The 21,313-nt window shown below is 35.9% G+C and overlaps 1 non-coding gene across 1 annotated transcript; it reads left to right on the forward strand.

The window, feature by feature from the left end:
* Nucleotides 1-21,206: 21,206 nt before the first annotated feature.
* On the forward strand, nucleotides 21,207-21,313 carry LOC145103394 (small nucleolar RNA R71). The gene has a single exon (XR_013706488.1). It is a non-coding gene; the product is annotated as a small nucleolar RNA R71 (small nucleolar RNA).

The following is a 21,313-nucleotide window of genomic DNA, read 5'->3' on the forward strand; positions in this document are numbered from 1 at the left end:
CCCCAAAATTCACAGCCAAAAATTTCATTTTTAAATAAGTTATTACATAAAACCATCAATATAAAAACATTCATTATAATATCTCGTGCCAAGCCATAGTGTCGGTAATCGAAACATATTATCATAAAACCATATCAGAGTGTAATCCCAAAGATCTCATGTGCGAAAAACATAGTGTGATGCGTTGCGATCGAGCCGACTCCTTTCCTTGAAAACAAAGTACCTGAAACCAAAACTGAAAACCGTAAGCACGAAGCTTAGTGAGTACTCCAGATACCACATACCATACAAACCTATTGATCCATACATGCCATAAATAGTCAACAACCATACATACCAACGTATCCATAATCAAAAGTAAGGTGCTATGTGCCCAACATAGTATTGCGGTTATGCCACGGGCTGCACGTGGTCTTTCTGGTCAAGCCTGGGGCTACTCCCTGGATCTTACAGACAAGTGCCAAGGGCCACCCCTTGGTCTTTCATGCAAGTATCACTAAGAAAACTATACATACTACTCTACTAGGCTTCTCCGCATATAGTGTGCTAGGAGCCACCTCCTGGTCTTTCATACACGATAGCATACAGTGCGCCAGGAGCCACCTCCTGGTCTTTCATACGTATTGCCTAGGACTAACCCATGGGTCTTCCTATCATACATAATAACATACTGTGTGCCAGGAGCCGCCTCGTGGTCTTTCATGAATAATGCCTAGGGCTAACCCCCGGGTCTTCCTATCATACATAACATACTGTGTGCCAGGAGACGCCTTCTGGTATTTCATGCATAATGCCTAGGGCTAACCCCCAGGTCTTCCTATCATACATAACATGGGCCAACATTGTGGTCGTAGACCCATACAAACAGTGAGGAGACTCACCTCGTACTGCTGCACTTTGCTGATAATCCTCTGGCTGCTGTCTGACAACCCTCTGAACCGCTGCTCCACTAGCTCCTCGAGCTACTAATATCAATATAACACTTAGTGCCAAACTGAACTTTGGAAGTCAAACTAAGTCAACTCTGGTTAAAGTCAAAGTCCTGGTCAAAGTCAACCTTCCAGTTGACTCGACTCGCCGAGTCAACCCATAGACTCGTCGAGTCCTTATACTCCGAAGCTCTCAAAATACAACCCAACTCGCCGAGTCACCCCAAGACTCGTCGAGTTCAACGATCTCTGAGTCCCATCCAGACCAACTCACTGAGTCACCACTCAACTCACTGATCTGCGTCTTAACCAGAAGAGGTTGGGGGTTCTGCGATCTGACTCGTCCAATCCAAGAACAGACTCGTCGAGTCCTAGGCAATCTTCAACAGACTCGCTGAGTTGTTCTTCCAACTCTTTGAGTTCCTGCCTATCTTCATACAACTCTCTAAGTCCACCCATGTGACTCGCCGAGTGTCTTCAGTTCTTAATCCATATAGTGGCTTTTCGAGTCATGCAGGTGCTCCAACCCATAGATCCACTCTTCTCAAGTCTATTCCTCACGTAAAGTTGCAAACTTTACGTGAAACCAAGGAGCTATAGGCTTAAAACACTCTAGGTCTAGGGTTTGAGACAAGCATGCTTCACCAACACACCAGAGGCTGATACTTTATGGGTTTCAGGACCAAGACAAGCCTAGATCTGAAGTAGCAACCTCAGATACGAACTTCTAACTCGAAATGGCTCCTTAACATGTCAAAGTGGCCCCAAAACATCATCTAAGAAAAGATCTAGAAGCAACAAAGGCAAAGTGACAGATTGTTACCTTCAAACTGGTGCTCTCAACCAAAGAGTTGAATCCTCCAGCTCCTTAGTGGTCAAATCCTCCAAATCTTCCTCTTGCAAAAGCCTACAGTTCACTTCCCTCCTTCTCTCACTCAAATTAGGGTTTGGAATCGTCTATAGGAGCTTCTGGCAGTCAAGGGGGGCTGAGGAAAGGACATAAGGTCCTTTAAATAGGGTGTAAACCCTAAGATTAGGGCTTTTCTCATCCAGACTAGACTCACCGAGTCCACGAGCCGACTCGCCGAGTCGGTCACTTATTCTATGCCCTGGATCCCGCTCCGACTCGTCGAGTTCCTCCCTGGACTCGACGAGTTGACTCTTGACTTAGAGTCCTTTCCTTTCTTTTCTTGGTCTTTCTGATTCTGGGTGTTACAATTTTGCACTAAAGGGTTGCACACAATTGAATCTATTTTTCAAGAGACTATTGGATTGATCAAAATGTTTGTTTACAATAAAAAATCAAAGGTATGTTACTATCCTTGTGAATTTCAGTTTCAATTAGGGTTTAGAATTTTGTTCTTTAATAGTATGTTGCTTCAATAGAGTTATGACATAATTCCAATTAGGTTGCATGTACCCTTAAGAGTTTAAGGTATTTTCTGCATTATTACATGTAAAACCCATCAGTTACTACATCATATTATGGTTATTGAGTTGCTTCAAGTTCCGTGTGTCTCCCACTTGCTTTGTCATTAGAAGCTTTCTTTCTACTAACTTGGGTTGCACTAGAATAAGAGAACTTATTCTTGATAAGTTTGCATATAATAATCTAAGGCACGTTTTAGAACATTATATAAATATATATTTAGTAGTTTTGGGCTTGGAACCTTTAGTCCAACATAGACTTCAAATCCACAAAACATTTAAATAAGATACGGAAGGAGCATTTCCACACAAAATCTTATAAAGAAAATGTTTTATCTACTTATTAGTTGGTATCAATACTCAAAGTAAATTTTATACTATTCTAGTTTTTATCCCAAAGGAATATAAGGAGGACATTTCTACCAATTAGAAAGCAAATCATACTAACTACAATTTAACTCATCATTTATTATCATTAAGGCTTTAGATGATGTTGCTAGTTTCTATGTGAACTTTATATTTGAAAGCTTCAACCAAGATTTCACAATTATGTTTTAATGTTTAAAATATAATTTATAACTACTATAGTTGTTAATAAATTTGATTTGATATCTTATACATTCAATAGAAAGAAAGTCATACATCACAATGTATAGTCCCTTAATAATTTTTTTCTCTACTACTTAGTGAAAATATCAATTTGAATAGAATAAATTATAGAAATGGTCCCTGTGGTTTGGTCGAATTCCCAGTTTTGATCCTTAAGTTTAAAATTTAATAGGTTACATCCATTTGGTTTGTGAAAATTGCACTGAAAATTTTTGGTCCATTTAAAATGACCAAATTACCCTTTCTTTCTTTTTTGCTTTTTCTTTTAACAAGTCATATATATATATATATATATATATATATATATATATATACATATATATATATATATATATATATATATATATATATATATATATAAATTATTTTTTCTTTATTTATTTATCTTTGTTATTGTGGTTTAAAAATCTTTTAATATTTTTGATGTTTTATTTAAATATATTTTTTAATGTTGTTTTTTTGACATTTTGTTTGTTTAAATTATATAATGATTTTTTTGACGTTTTTCTTTTCGAATAAACAAATTAAAACAATAACCCCAAATACCTATGAACCTTCCAATAAAATTATTTAATATTTGTTTTTTTTCTCTTATATATATATATATATATATATATATATATATAGAGAGAGAGAGAGAGAGAGAGAGAGAGAGAGGTTCACTTTGGTTTTTTTTTTCAGAAATAGTTATATGAAAAAATATATAATTTTGGCAATAAATGAGAAGCACTGACATATAAACTAATAATGTAAATGAAAAACACATAAAACCATAAAACTAAATAAAAGAACAAACACTAACATATAAATATGGTTGTAAACGAACCAATGAATACGAATAAAGGCTTGTTCGTGGTCGTTCGTTTAAGTTAGCCAAACAAACAAACCAATACAAACGGATAAACGAACGAGATTTTATTTTTCGTGTTCGTTCGTTTAACAAATTATCTTGTTCATGTTCGTTCGTTTATGTTCGTGAGCATACTGAACGAACATAAAAAAACGAGTATAAACGAACAAAGATAAACAAACACAATTAAACATATATGAACATAAACGAACATGTAATATGGTAATATAATAAAAAAATTGAACATAAATGAACAAAAATAATATAAACAAACGAACATAAATGAACGTAAACGAACATCATAAATGAACATTCACGTACATAAATAAACGAACGATACCATTGTTCATGTTTGTTCGTTTAACTAAACGAATAATAATTTGTGTTCATGAACATTCGTTCTATGCGTTTACAAGCTTACATATAAGTGAATGATGTAAACATAAAAAAAACATTAAAAAATTATATTGGACGAACAAAATGTCAAAAAAAAACAATCAAAAATATATTTAAATAAAACGCCAAAAATATTAAAAGATTTTTAAACCACAAAAACAAAGATAAATAAATAAAGTTATAAATAATAATAATAATAATAATAATAATAATAATAATAATAATAATAATAATAATATGATTTTATAAAATTTAGTAATTGATTTAAAAAATAATAATTTTGTAAATAATCTCTATTATCTCTATTAAAATAAGACAAAACTTCAAAAATGGTCCCTGTGGTTTCATAAAATCTGAAGTTTGGTCCCTAATTTACAAAAACCTCTCGGGTGGTCCCTGGGGTTTCAAAACTTTTAATGTTTAGTCCTTCCGTCAAACTCCGTCAGCTTTCTACCGTTAAGTGAGGGGCATTTTCGTCATTTCGATACCCATGGATCATTTATGAGGTTTTCGCTTAATTATCTTTTTTTAAAAGAAAAAAAGTAATATTTAATATGAAAGGGTCCCACATCTCTCTCTCTCTCTCTCTCTCAATTTCTCTCTCTCTCTCTCTCTCTCCCAATTTTTAAATCAATTTCTTGATTTTCCATTTCAACCTTTCTCCCCTATATATCACATCCACCTCATCCCTTCTCTCCTTTCTTCTTCGTCATCCTTTGCTTTTCTTCAGTCCTTTTTTTTTTCTTTTTCTAATTACCCACGTCCCAGTTCTATCAGGTGAGAGGGATTCACTTAGATTTCCTTTAGTTTCTTCTTTTTCTAGTTCAAAAGTGTTTCGGATTTGGGGTTGTGTTAGGTTGATCTATGGGGATGTTGTGGGTTTCTAAGTTTTTTGATAGATTTTTTCGGAACTAAAGGCTACTGATCTTAGTGTAACTTTTTTTTGGAATTGTTTTGGTGTAACAGCCCGGATTTCTAGGTATCTTTATTATTTATGATTTTGGGTGTTTTGAGAGAGGACTCGGCGAGTTGGAGCTCAGACTCGCCGAGTAAGGACGCGATTCTGGACGCGGGATTCGCCTGGACTCGGCGAGTCCAAGATATGGAGTCGGTGAGTCCGCGCTGTTTAATGAAACCCTAATTTCTCGGGTTTGGGACCTATTTAAAGGGCCTTATGGCCGTCATTTGTACCCAGCAGTCCATAGAGAGAAACCCTAGAGTGTTTTAGCGATTTGAGAGAGAGAGGAAGCATTTCTTGACCTTTGTGTGTGTTGTTTAGCAAAGAAGAGGGAGGTTCTAGCCAAGAGGAAGCAAAGGAGGTTGCTATTCTGTGGATTTGAAGCTTAGATCATCGATCTAAAGGTATGAATTCGGCTCATCTTCTGTTTTGTGAAGTATATTTGGATTTAGGGTTTCTTGTGGCCTTTGTTGGGTTGATTTGATGGCCAAATAGTCCCTTGCTAGTGATGAGGCTTTGGATTTGGATCCATAGAGGTCCAGAGAGCCTCATTCATCAAGCTTTATGAAGAACAATGGAGGTTATGACCTTGAGTTGTGATATTTGTTGATAATTCTTCATATATGGTCATATAGAGGTTGTATGTACACCAAGTTTGGGGCTTTACATGGTGAATCAGTCTAGGAAGGCCAGATCTATGAATTGATAGAACAGATCTGACCTTAGAAGCGAGTTTGAGTGATTGCATGGCATGGACTCGCCGAGTCCGATGAGCAGACTCGACGAGTAGCTTGAAGATTGCCTTGGATCGGCCAGTGAGTGGTCCAGTCGAGTCATGGGTTGACTCAGTGAGTCAGGGCGAGTAGGGAAGGGTGGTCAAGAGCTGGGACTCGCCGAGTTGTTCTTGAGACTCGGCGAGTTGAGTCGGGGTGGCCTCGCGATTCTTCCAGGTGGAACTCGTCGAGCCAGGGGGAGTACTCGACGTGTAAGAAGGGAATCCTAGAGAGTTGGTGAAAACGTCTAGACTCGCCGAGTTGCCCTCGTGCACTTGCCGAGTCTGGTCAAAGTTGACCGTTGACCGTTGACCGTTGACCAGAGTTGACCTGTGTTGACTTCTTAGGGATAGTCAACCTTAGAGATAAAAAGTGTTAATTAGAGACATATGATGTTATAGGAGGATTATAGCTCGGAGGATCGGGCACGAGGGATTTCAGGATTTGTGAGTCATCGAGATACGCGAGGTGAGTCTTCTCACTATACTTTTCCTTGAGTAGGTAACCAGAGTTATGTGACAGAGTATTGTATGCTATATGTTGTACTGCATTATTTCCATGTGATTATGCTGTGCATGTTTACAGAGTTGGAACCGGAAGGTTCCTAGAGTTAGAACCTGAGGGTTCACAGAGTTTGGGTGCACGGACCCATAGAGTTATAGCCTCGAGTGGCTATTATGTGTTTTATGTGTGGTATTTTGGGGAACTCACTAAGCTTCGCGCTTACGGTGTTAGTGTTGTTGTTTCAGGTACTAGCGATGACCGTGGGAAGGCGCCGGCTTGATCTGTACACACGCAGGGGACTTTTGATATATATTTATGTGATCTTGGGATTTGTATGATACGAATTGGAATTTTAAACTTAATGTTTTATGAAATGAAGTGAGAAATGTTTTTATAATTGCGAAAAATTATTTTGAAAATTCACGGTGTTACATTTGGAGTGGACAACTTGTTTTTACGATTGATTATATCAGAAAATTTGTTTTATTTATGTCTGATAAATTTGATTACATATAATAAGCACAAACTCAGATTTCAAGGAAGGCAGCGATTCAGAGAACCCTCTTCAAATCGAGATACCCACTAGTGTTCATCGTCGTTTCAGGCGGTGTTCTTCAGATTATGATTTTTTGACCAGGTTTTCGTTTCGGATATACCCTTTGACTTCTGGATTATGGTTTCTTTTTAAATCTGAGACTAAGAACAAGATGGGTAATTTGCAAAGAACCTACTTTTCCTTCATAATGATGATGAAGATGAGCTCTTAGCATTCTTAATATTGTATTTGAAGCAAGCTGTAAGTGCAAATTTGGGGATAATCTCGGCAAATCATAACCTACAACTTTTTAGCAAAACTGAGAGATTTATAGTTACTTTTTAATACCTTAAGAACTTGCAGAGGATCAGGAGATTCTCCATGGTTATGGAGAAGCCGAACATCAGCTTTGAACATGGGTTTCTTGCCATCTGTTGGGTTTAGATAAATATCAAGCAACCTAAAATCATAAATCCAAAAAAAAATATAAACATGAAAGTTTTTCAACGTACGTGTGTGTGTGAGAGAGAGATGTGAGACCCTTTCATATTAAATATTATTTTTTTCTTTTTTAAAAAAAATAAAATAATTAAAAAAACCTCATAAATGGTCTCTGGGTATTGAAATGACGAAAATGCCCCTCATTTAATGGTAGAAAGCTGACGGAGTTAGACGGAAGGACTAAACATTAAAAGTTTTGAAACCACAGGGACCATCCATGAGGTTTTTGTAAATTAGGGACCAAACTTTAGATTTTATGAAACCACAATGACCATTTTTGAAGTTTTGTCTTAAAATAAAGATAAAAAACCATAACATATATATATATATATAATAATAATAATAATAATAAATTGTTAAAAGTAAAAGAAAAAGAAAGAAAGTGTAATTTGATCTTTTTATATGGACCAAGGACCTACATTGCAATTTTCACAAACCACACGATGTAACCTATCAAATTTTAAAGTTAGGGACCAAAACTGAGAATTCGATCAAACCACAAGGACCATTTCTATAATTTACTCATATGAATATTTTATATATAAATATATTTCACATATGTCAAATAAGCTATATTATTTGTCTTCAAATATCACTTTCTTGAAGTTGAAATATATGAATGTCGTTTAAGTCAAAAGATATTTTGCGTATAAAACTTATTATTTGTAAAACACTGATATTTACTTTATAATTCTTATTAAGAGATCTACTCTCATAAAAAGATTTTTTAATTATTTCCGAATATGAAGGTGATCGTCATGAAAAACGATTTAAGTAAATAATCAATCATTCATAAATTAAAATAACTGAGACATATATCTAGACAAACTAAATTAAAACATACATTTTTCCAAAACAAACATTGCTTTATATTACTAGTAATTTATGTTCTAAGTATAAATAATAAACTAAACTTCAAGAGTGTAGTTCCAATTTGATTGTCCTCAGCTAGTTACTGTTCTGTAATATATACATGCCATTTACAAATATTAAATTAACAATTAAGTATCAAGTACTTGAGTATTATATGAAAAGTAAGAGTTCTATCTCGTAGATACCTGAATACTAGTCTCTCTCATACTTTTTTTCCAGATAAGATGAACAGTTCCTTTTCTAGTGACCAGTTTCTCCACAAAGAAACAAGATCTATCTATGTGGGCCCTACTGAAGTTCTTGTGCTTAAAGGTGTTCAACCCATGAACCATAAGCCTCTTAGATCACACAAAGTAACCATTTTTAGCTTTGTTGTGTTCCATTATTTGAACTATTTTAAAACAAAATATCACTGTATTTATTATAGCTTAACCTGTTATATCATTAGATATACATTTTAATTATCCAAGACTTCTTGGAAGTTAGGAATAACTATTTCTAGTTTGATGTTATAAGCATCTTTAGCATCATAGTGATGCCTTTACTTGGTATCATGTTTAGGTCTATTTCTCAAAGAAATTTGTTTAAGACTAGGACCTTTAAGTTGTATATAATTTTATATCTCTCACGAGACTATCTCTCGAGACATGAATCCATTCATTGAAGTTGTATCTATTAAATGTTATTATTTCATTAAGTTATTAAAGAAAACGAAAAGTCATGGTTATTAGAATGGATTATTTGTCTACAAAATTTTAACAAAATTCATTTAGTATTTTCAATATTTAAACCTTTAATAATTAATACCCTTTTAGTTTCCAGAAAAATTAATTATCAAAGTCTATGATCCGAGTTGCAAAACAAATAAATTGTTAGGTATCCTTTATCTCATCTATTTGAATCCAATGCGGTAGATATCGATTATCAATTATATCTTATTATATAATTCCTAGATTCATGGTGTCACACCCCAAAACCGAGAACGGCGGAAACGTTTAGGGGTGGAGGACGTCATGTACAGTATCACAACAATGCAAAGTAGTAAACAAGCAACAACATCATTCATTGCATTAAAAGTAAATATTTAATACATGTGTGTTCTTTCATTGTAATAAGACACCAAAATATGTAATCAAAATAAAAGACGAGTCTTGTCTGTGCTCCGTCTTCTCAAAACTTGGCCATCGTACCTGTCTACCGGTGACCTGAGAATACAAGTTATTTTGAAAGCGAGTATCAGCGTAAAGCTGGTGAATTCATAAGTATTTAAGTGTCATTGCCTTGTTTTTGGAAAGTTGTTATGAATGTCATGTAAATCTTTGAATGAACATTTGATATAAGTATGAAAACCCTAGAAAATCCCATATTTCCTACTAGTATAAAATGTAGTCTTCTACCAAGACCCGAATGTTTTGCTATAACAATGATAGTTTTTCCCTCTTTTTGACTATTACTAACAGTACTTAGTCTAACTCATCGTTTATGTGAATGTATCACAAAATAAAGTAATAGGAAAAATATAGTCATGTAAGTATTATCCTTTTGCATTAGGATAAACACGACATCACGACTGCCGAAATGTATAACCTTGAACATCCGTAGATTGTTCATTTTCCTTTGTAGCTGGTAGCAGGTTTAAGGAATGGTTAGTCCCGTAAAGGTACTCCTAATATAATATTAACCGTAGGCATCCGTAGATGTTCATTACCTCTGTTTCTAACAGGTGGGTTCCGGAATGGTTAGTCCCGTCAAGTTATCCTTTTGAACTAGGATAGGCAGAACAATTTACACATAATGTACTAGTAAATCATCCTAGTGAATCTAGGTACAAGTATCCATGTAAGTGTATACAAATAAATGTATATATATGTAAATGTATTCATGTAAGCGTATCGATGTAGACGTATTCATGTAACATGTAATGTATAGTATAGACTCATGAATGAACTGACTCTGGTGTAATTCCTTGTAATAGGAATAATGTTTTGTATCTCCTAACTATCCCTATAATAGTTAACTGGAAGGTAATGGATTGTCCAAGCAAGTTTATACACCCTTGCTACACAAGAGTGTGGGAAACTGAATGAAGGATGAAAACTATAATATTAATACATATATAAGAACATAAGTGTATAGATATAGATTTGTTCAAGAAGGTAAAAATGGTTTTGTAAGACATCTAAGAGTTTTGGAACAATAATTAACAACGACTTGATGTCATTTTTAATAAACATTTCAAACGTAATACTTTTGCTACCAAGGTATTTTTAAGATAGAAAACCATTTCATGCATCACATGTTGAAGTTTGTGAAATCTGCTGGATGAAAACACAATTATAAATACATATGATTGATTTAGTAACATATTGTTTTCTACTTGTATTCTCCCCCCCCCCCCCATTAAAGCATTTAAAATCATTTAAAACATTGATTAAGGGGTATGAACTCACTTGCAGTGAGTGGATTGGATTGAAGTGTCGGATGCAGTGCTAGGTGACAAATGGAGACTTGTACACACGCATGAGCCTAGTTATCATATAATGAACATATATATAACTAATTAGCCAATTTATAACTAATAAATTAAGTTGGGACACTCTAGAACATGAAAACAGTTTGTTTCAAGTGTTAAAGATCACAAGGGTTGCATCCAAGTGTTTGTAGGGCAAAGCTAGAGTGTTTGGGGTTCAAGGGTAAACTCCTTTGGAGTTTACGGTTTTCATAACCATTACCCAAGGAGTTTACGGTAGTAAACTCAAGGGTTTACGGTCGTAAACTCTACACTTTATGACCATAGGATGTTTTGAGGTTTTACAAGTCCTTTGAAGCATTTCTACTTGGTGGTTAGGCCTTTGGAAGGGATTAGGGCATTATTACACTCCTTGGAGGAGTTTACGGCCCCATGGTCATTTCCTTTTGGGTTTACTACCGTAAACCCATAAGGAAAGTGGTATTGTCATGATTTCAAGTCCTTAACTCATCAAGGTAATTATCTAGGTTAGATTTTAAGCCTATGGAAGGAATATGGTCCAAATAAACTCAGTTTAGGGTGGTTACGGTTTTGAGAGATCCCCAAACCGTAAACACATAAAAATGATGGACTTTGGTGTTTTTCAAAGCTTAAACACATCAAGGGAAGGTTTAGACATCAAACTATGGCTAGATAAAGGACTTAGGCACACTTTGGTGCCTTACTTGGTGTTTACGGCCCAAGAACATTCTTGGACCATGAACACCTTAATCCTTGTGTTCTTGGTACATTTTCTTGATGCTAACATGTAATACAAGCTTAATAAGACTCAAGGATGGAAGTACTTACTATAAGGAAGCTTGAAATGAGCTAAAAGTCCAAGAACACTTAGTGTGTGTTCTTGGTGTTTTTGGAAATCTAATCAAAACACAAAAATGGATGGATGAAAAGATGTACAATCACTAGATTAAGTGTTATACCAACTTGAAACGACTAGAACACTTACAAGTTTGAAAATCTTGAATTAAATCTTGGATGATACTTGAGAGGGTTTTAGATGTGTTCTTGACAGTAAATGGAAAAATGACTAGTTTGGGGAGTAAACTCATGCTTAATGCATGAGTTCACGGTTTTGGAAGATTTTTCGGCCCAAACATAAAAGTTTGGCCGTGAACTTCTAAGACACAAGGTGTTTGCGGTTTTGAAATTTCAAGACTCGAGACGACACTTCCTTTCACCCGTTCGTTTAATGAATAATATTAAAATAATCAACGAACTTTAAATTTGCTATTAATAAGTAATAATGTAATTGACTTATAAATTGAAGTGATTGACTTTTAGGGTTTGACTGATTGAAAATTTCGGGTTGTCACACATGGGACCACTAATAACAAATTTAATTAAACATGTTTGATCCCATCTATGCCACAAAACTCTTTTGCTTAGGTATCATTTATCACGAAAGATTTCCGATCAAATCATCCAATGTGAAAAACTTGTGTAATAAACCTATAACTTGGTTATAGAAATCGTGAATACACCCCAGCCATCTAAAGATAACACTAATCGGTTAGATATCATTTATCCCACTAGTGTATACAAGAGATGTACGAGTGTTCTTCAGAATGGATAGCATATATTTAAGGTTTGAAGTCTTTTTATCTTTTAGAATTCAAGTTTTAAAAACATATGATATCTTGGTTATTACATGGATATAATAATCTATGGTATCAATTTTCAAAAGAAAATCACTTTTAAAGGTTCTATATAAAAATCTAGTTTTTATATAATTTGGCGCGATTCAATTTTAATTTTAATAACCGGTATTATGTTTGAGTTTGAGCGCATTTGAATCATTTATATCTTTAATAAAACTTCCTTTTAATACTTATATTTTGGAGTTTTTTTAAGTTACAAAAATTACCATTTTAAAACATATAATTGAGTATTTCAAAATTTATCATTATTAACGTTTTTATAAAACCGAATTTTATTTTAAAACAATAACTTGTTAAATCTTATGTTCACATTATAAATTTTAAAAACCAAACTTCATGTGATGTTTATTTTTTTTAAAATTATTTTAGCATGTGAAAAACTAATTTATCAACCATACATAATATTTGCATAAAAATAAACAACACACGCATGCATAAAACATATGTCCATAAACATAACCAACTAATGACATTTTTGTGAGCCAACACAAAAGAGTCAAGTGCATTCCTAAAGGGACCAAAAATCTTCTAGTAATGTTGTAGAAGCTCCCATTTGAAAAAACACACATTGTTTACAAAATGTTGAAAAAACTTCTTGAAGGTAATAATTCAACAACAAGCAACACTTCTCAGAATAAGGTTGCATTAGGTCGAAAGGGTAACTAGCAACAACAACAACTTTTGCAACAGTTTGCAAAAATGTTGCATTTTTTCCTGCATACCTCGTAGTTGCGAAAATCACCCTTTTGTCTACAAAAAATGGCCTCATCTTCATTTCTTGTTACATTTTTATACAAATAAATTATTTCTAAAAACTAATCTAATATTTAGAAAAATAAACCAAGAAAACTAATTTATTTAATTTATTACATACCATATGAATAAATAAATTATTACAACTATTTTTTAACAAAACAATAAATACAACAACACAAAGGTTCTTGGCTAGTTTATGCATATCATACATATCAACATACACATTAAACAACCTTTGTTTTTCTAAGACAACTTTAATGGAAAAATATGCATAAAACTTTTATCATAAAAATAATGATTATAAAGTTGTCAGAGAAAATATGTATGAACTTATTTTCTTGCAAAAACAGGTTACCCATATTTTTCAAAAACTAAGATTTCCAAAAATCATAAAATCTAACAAAACTTGCAGTGATGGCTCTGATACCAATTGTTGGGTTTTTATTCAAAAATTAATTTCAAAAACATAAAATTTAGCAAACGAAGACTTTGATTATGAACCACAAAAAACAAGTTTATAACCAACCACAAATCCTCTTGCAAAGTTTGAAAATAAAACAAACACCAAAGAAGAAGAAGAGTTTCACAACCTTTGTAGACTTTGGATCCTCTAAGGGAGGCTTGGAAGTTGATGAAGAATGTCGAACCTTTGAGACACCAACAAAAACTCAACTTGATTTATGATGCTATTCTTGTAAAAGTCTTAAACCTCTAAAGCTTAAAGTTCATAACCAAAGTATGAAAATCAAGAGAGTAAAAATGCAAGTAACTTGCACTCTTGATCTTCAAAAACAAGATAAAATGAGAGAGATAGAAAAGATTTTGGATTTTACATCCCTGATGTGCACAAAAGTACCCACTAATTTTAATATTTATAACCTAACAAAGTTAACTAACTATGCACTTATAGGCAGTGTACCTAGTCAGATTATAGTATAGCTTAGGTAAGTCGGGTGTCGATCACATGGAACGATGTTCTAATTAATTTACTTACTATTAAATTAACCTAATTTATTGACAAATTTAAAAAGGGTTTTATCTGGTTTTACAAGATCAGATGAACTTAAATCAAACTCAATAAATAAAAACACACTCTTGTTTAGTTTGAATCCACTTCTCCCTTATGGCTAGCTAATGATTACGGATTATTAAGTTGGTTTTTTAGTTGTATTAGTAATTTAGTTCTAACTTACCAATAATTAACTAATTCATGTCGAGCCATGTATGTTCACACATAATTAAACACATAACTAATTATGAATGTAAATATGCTATGTAAGATTTGTTGTATAAACGCAATTATGATCACAATACACGTTCTCTAACACAGCTAAGCTTTATTTATTCTAATTACTAACTAAGATTGGTCAATCCTAGCTCTAACAATTCAATGTTCACTAAATCATTAGGTAAACAGGTTCATGCAGTTTAATGGTCACTAAGCTACACAGAACATGCAGTCAAGCAATTAGACAAACAAATAATAGCATGCTAGGTTATACAAATCAAACACAAGCAATTTTTACCAACTAAACTTAATCCATAAACATATAACTATTCATAAGTTTAAAGCTTCATCTAGCTAAACAAGAGTAGCTAGATTCAGCTGCTCATCATAGCAACTAAACCAACACAGCTAAAAATAATGAAAGACATGTTCTTATTTAACTAAAATATAAACTTTTACTCCTTTTGGTGTGAAAAATCCTCTTCCAGAACCTTTCTTTCGCTCTTAATCGTCTCCTGGAACTCTTTTCTTCTGCCAAAAGCTTCTCCTTTTCGTAATAATCAGGAGGACTTATATAATCCTCAAAACCCGCGCCACGTCGTGGGCTTCAAGCAATCCGTATCCTTCAAGGAAATCCTCCGCGTCGCGATGTCTATCTTCTGGAACACCCGTGCCACGTCGTGGGCTTCATCGCCACGTCATGAATTGAGTGTTTATCGTGAATTTATTATTTTCTTGTCTTTCAAGCCTCCCATGTTCCATATTTTGGCACTTTTGGTCCCTCTCTTCGAAAATCCTTTATATTGACTGAAAATAAGAATTTAACGTCATAAGTATCATTATTCTAAACATATTATCAATTTATTAATAAAAATGTACTTAAATATTGCCTAAAAATAAGTATAAATATGGCAATATCAAAATACCCCACACTTAGGCTTTGCTTGCCCTCAAGCAAATTTAAACTTAATTCTTAAGTACTAACACCACACAGAACAATCCGACTCTAGTTCAGCCATTATGCCAAGACCTCAACGCATGCTTTTGTGTCTAAATTTTTTTCTAAAGTACCCCCCAAACTTTAAATACTCATAATCTTCATAAACACTCGCCCATTTTTTCCGAACAATGCTCATTTTATGCAACCCTCCGAATCCATCCTCAGAAAACCTCCTTATCCTCAAGGTATTTTTAGTTGAGCAACCTAAGCATACATAATCTAGAATTACAATCATTGATACCACTATGGAGCTCTTTCGGAATTCTTCACTTCTTTGATATTTGATCTTTGATTTCTTTGAATTCACCACCTTATTTGATTTGATTTATGGTATCTTCAACTTTTGAATTTCTTGGAATTTTGATCTTTTGATCTTCACTTTATTTGCTCCAAAATTCTTCACACTTTTCTCGTAATTCTCTCTTTTCTTCTTTTTTTATACATGTACCTCACTTTTTTTTCACTCAAAACCTACATGCTTAAGCAGAGGCACTCAACCTTAACCTTTATTGGTTAATGGTAATAATTTTCCTGGATACATTTCAGGTTTAGGCTGCTAAACATATTGCATCCCTCAAACCAAGCGGGGTTGTGTTTTTGCTCCATGATTTCACTAAAATAAGGGAGGCCACAAATGCACTATAACGTATATTGGCTCAACTAAACATTTGAACTTTCATCGAATCATTCCACATAATACTAGCAAATATAGCTCAAATTATTATTACTAGATTTAATTATTAAAAATTCAAAATTTTCAATTTTTTACTATCAAATTCTATGATTATCTAGCAAATTTTTACTTTCTCTACCCCTACCTCACACTTATTTCATACAATGCCCTCATTGTATTCATAAAAATAAATCAAATTAAAGAAAAGGGAGAAAAAAAAGGAACAGACTCCCCTGGGATAGTGGCGTGAGCATCTCCAAAAGTGTGGAAAACGTGCCTCCGAAATCTGGACCTCCAAAAATAGAAAATCGGTGTAGAACTGGGTGAATACGTAAACATGACTCGGAACTTCAATTCTTCAAAGTGGGTGTTTGTAAGTAAAAATGTGGGCAATGATAAACTGGGACACGTCGTGGCAGGTAACTGGCCACGTCGTGATATGGGATCAAAGCGCGAACACCAAAATGCTGAATTTTTTCAAATTGCAAGTGCGCCACGACGTGGCGTAAGGACTCCACGTCATGGAAACTGGTCATCAGCAAAAAATTGCCTTATTTCCTTCATGTACTCTAACAACTTGACCAATGGCTAAATGGTTTAAGACGCTTCTATGCAAATATATTTCCCAACTGTAACCTCTCTTCTAATATACCCCACACTTATCTTGAATTGTGGGTTCCAACTCACGACTCTAAGCTTCCTTGACTAGACAAACACGACTCGAAAGTTAACCTTTTATGCTCCTTAGAATTCCAATGCTAATCTGAAAAATGGAAAAACCCAAAAGAAAGAAAAAAAAAGTAACATCATAGTTTAAGAATGGTTTGCATTACACACCAAATTCAAACATAAAAACAAACTAACAAAATAAAATGAAAAGAAATCAAATCAATCATCATCTTGATCTTGTGCTCCACTTGGCCCTGCCCCGTCATTCTGCGGACGCCATAGCTCCTCCCATGTCGGAAAATAGGGATACTGTGGTGGCATAGAAGGTGGCCGGGTCACACCCAGATGTGAATAAATACCCTCCGTAAGCTGGGTATGGTAAATGGCATGCCCCCGTAGATTATCCAAATACGTTCCCACCCGACTCTGAAAAGGGTCAGTAGGCACTCCATGCACATTCTGCGAAGCAACATGCTCTCTCTTGACTTCACCTCTAGCCCGCACATTCCGACGCCGCGGTCTAGCTGGTGGTTGCTGTCATGGCTGCACCTCCTCTTGCTCGTCATCTATCGGCGGTATAACATAACGACCCCCGATATTCACCACCGCTCGCATAACACCCAAGACTTGAATGGTCAAGTCTGTGTCCGGGAATCGAGTAAGATTCCTCACAAAGTCATGGGTCAAAATATGATATGACCTAGCCAGACGAGTAACCAAATGCCCCCCTGTAATCGGGCTCCCGGGCCTAGAATTGGCAGCTTTCTTCCCCATGAATCTCGCCAACATATAAGGTAAATCACAACAAACTCCCGGGGTAATAAGAGTAAATAAATAAAACAGATTCTGAATGGGGACCTTATCACCATGATGCTTGTGATTTATTGAAAAAGTGATAAGGCGGTGTAAAAATCGGAAAACCGGATTCCGAATTTGTGACTCACTCAAGTCACGAGTGTTGTACTCATGGCTAGAAATGCTCCGCCAGAACTGTACATCCATAGTATCGGGAGCAAAATCTCGAACACATCCAAGCAAGAACGGAATGAAAAACGGAGATTGTGTCTCCACTTCTGTATAGAGCCCCATACGCCAAGCAAATTCCCGAAGACTACACTCTCGATATACACCACCCAAACGAAACACAAGTGCCCGGTTGTAGGTGAAATCAAGGGTGCGTTCCTCGAAGCATACAGTAGAGAAAAGCTCTACCGATAATTCCCGGTATACAGGTTCTTGGATGGCAAACAAATTCCTCCACCCGTGACAAGTGAACGAAAATTGGTCCCCTTCGTATGTTTTCTACCAATAGCGTGTCAACTCTGCAACCATTCCCACTCCACCAAGCCATCCCCAATCGATAATTGGGGCTATTGCAAACTCCCTATTATACAGCCATCCAAGCCGATTCTCGTAAGTAGTTAGCAATGGTCGGGGAATGTTTTGAGGAAACTAGTATAAGGGATGTATGCTTGCTACATCTATCGGGTTTTCCTCTTGTGGAACAGCTCGTCGTGGTCCCATTTCTGCATACAAAAGCAAACCAAAGCAGAAAACAACCAACATATTAAAACAATTTAAACTTGTTTCACAGAAGTCACGACGTGGCCAGGCTACGCCACGTCGTGGGCCGCGATCGGTCACAGTTTCTTGATCGGTCTATATGCATGTTGTTTCTACTAAAATTAATGCTTGGGGTTTGTTCCTATGGACATTTAAGGGATATTCAACCTAAAATCAACCACTAGATTCAACCAATTTCGTGAATCATACAAACCCTAACCATGAAAACTTGAAATTGAAAGAACTAACTACAAAATAATAAGTAAAACACATACCAAGTAGATTAATTGGCAAGATCTTGCAAGGAAATTGGAAGTAGATTAAGAAATTCGTTGTGGGGGTATGCTGTTCCCGTTCATGCGGCAGCTTCTAAGTATGATTGGGGCTTATTGGTCAAAGGGTTTTAAGGAAATGGTCCCCCTGATTTTTAAAGGCCACGACGTGGCTGGCTATGCCCACGTCGTGGACCTTAAATCCGCTTTATAGTCCCGTGTTTCCATTTTAACCCACGACGTGGCTGGCTATGCCCACGTCATGGAAACTGCCAAATGCAAAATTTTAATAAAGTCTAACATATTAACTAATTACTTTGCATTTCATTCATTATTTAAAGTTCCCCACAGCTAATCCTTTACCAATTATCATTTTTTAGATGATGAATTGATGTCTTTCCTAATTAAAAGCAAAAAAAAATTAAAAAGAAAAGGAGATGCAAACCAAGCTCGGGTTGCCTCCCGAGAAGCGCTTCTTTTTCCTGGAGTCATGAGCTGGACTCCGTGCCTTCTACGTTGAATCTTCGGAAGAGTCTACTACCAGGATCTTTTGTTCCTTGAACCGCCGCTTGTAAGCTTGAACTCGTCTTTTATATGCCTTCTTTGAATTCTCCTTTTTAGCTTTTCCATCTTCTTCAAGCTTGCGTTTTGTTCCCTTCATTTGTTCCTTGCACTCCATAGCATTCTCCTCCTCTTTCACCACCGGCCTTGTTACTCTTGAAGTGACCTCCTCTTCATCACTTGTCATTTCCTCATCCTCTTCGCTTACCAAAGAAGGCGGACTCTTGTAAGCTATGACTTCAATCAAATACGGAACAGATGCCCTCGGTTTTGTCCTTTTGACTTGATGAACTGCCTTTATCTCTTCTTCCATAAGCTTTTCCAGTTCTTTTAGTTCATTCTCTTCATTAATTGTGAACACCTCTTCTTTATCTTCTTAAAAGTCATCTTTTATCCCAAAGACTTCTTGTTCATCTCCAACCCTTAAAGTGAGCTTAGACTCGCGGATATCAACAAGGGCTCCAGCAGTGTTAAGCAATGGCCGACCAAGGATTATTGGAACATCCGAATCTTCTTTCATGTCTAAGATTACAAAGTCTATTGGAAAAACAAATTTTCCAATTTTCACCAAAATATCCTCCACGATGCCACGGGGTTGTGTCACCGAACGATTCGCCATGTGAATCTTCATTTTTGTAACCTTCATCTTCTGAATCTCCAATTTTTGATAAAATGAAAAAGGCATCAGATTAATGCTAGCCCCAGAATCGGCTAAAGCATTAACCTTCATTTTATTCCCAAACTCACATGGAAGAGTGAGGCGTCCAGGATCCCCCATCTTTTCTGGTGTTTCTCCCAACACAGCTTTTGAAGTTTGTTCACTTAGAATCACTGTAGACTGCTTCTTTAATTGCCTTCGAGTGTCTATCAAGTCTTGCAGTAATTTATGGTTCTTGGGAGCTTTGGATAAGGACTCGACAAAGGGGGTATTAATTGGGATTCCTTTCACATGCTTTACATACTCTAAATGCTCCTTCTCCAGTAGACTAAGTGCAGCTCGAGTGGGAAATGGCAAAGGTGGCTGATAAGGTGGAACGGGCTCAAAGGGGCTTTGATCAGACATGCGCCACGTCGTGGCCAGAGGAGTGCCACGTCGTGGCGAGCCTGGTTCAGCAATTTTTCCACTTTCGATCCTTGATTTCTTGGGCTGCTGCGGTTCTTCTTCCAATGCCTCCAGGAACTCAGATATTGCATCTTCTTTAGTATCGATGGCCATTACGTGAGATTGGGTCTTTACTTCGGGATTCTTCGGGGACAATTTTTCATGAACTAGAGTGGCTAGTTGACCAAATTGTACTTCAAGGTTATGGATGGAGGCTTGCTGGTTCTTTATCAAAGTTTGTTGTTCCAAAATGGCGGAATCAGTGGCACTGTGTCTCTTTTCCGAAGCCTCCATAAACTTCATCAAAATGGTCTCTAGGTCGGGTTTCTTCTCGGCCGGTGGCTGCTCCTTTTGATAAAGGCCTCGACCTGTCTGCCTATATTTTTCTTCTTTTTGCTTCTTATACTCTTCATATGGCAGCCACTCCTTCTTCGGTTTCCTCCAGTCCTCATCAAACTTATCCCCACTAGAGTAGCACACTTGAGCTTTTCTGTTCCTAAACTCATCTACATTGCAGTCCTTGGTCAAGTGTGGACCACTGCATCTCTCGCACCCTACTCTTATGGCATGTATCGACTGGTCCATTTGTGTTATCCTGCGATCCATGTTATTCAGCATGACCATGACAGCTGCAATTTCTTCAGTTTGGGCCCCTCCACTGCCTTTGATTCCATCTTGCCTTGGGTTGTGGTATTCGCGAGAGTGTTCCGCGAATTCTTCAATTAGTTCCTTGACCTCCCTTGGATTTTTCTTTGTCAACGGTCCTTGAGAATCAAGGAGTTGTCTTGTCATCACATTGACCCCATCATAAAAGATTGACATCTCTTGCTGCACATTTAGGTCATGTTGAGGGCAATTTCTGAGCAAACCCTTGTACCGCTCCCATGCTTCGTATAGTGACTCCCCCGGCTGTTGCTCAAAGTTGGCTATCGCCTTCTTGAGTTT

The sequence above is a fragment of the Lactuca serriola genome, chromosome 4 (genome assembly GCF_051521515.1).
Source record: "Lactuca serriola cultivar US96UC23 chromosome 4, Lser_US96UC23_V15, whole genome shotgun sequence".
Taxonomy (NCBI): Eukaryota; Viridiplantae; Streptophyta; class Magnoliopsida; order Asterales; family Asteraceae; genus Lactuca; species Lactuca serriola.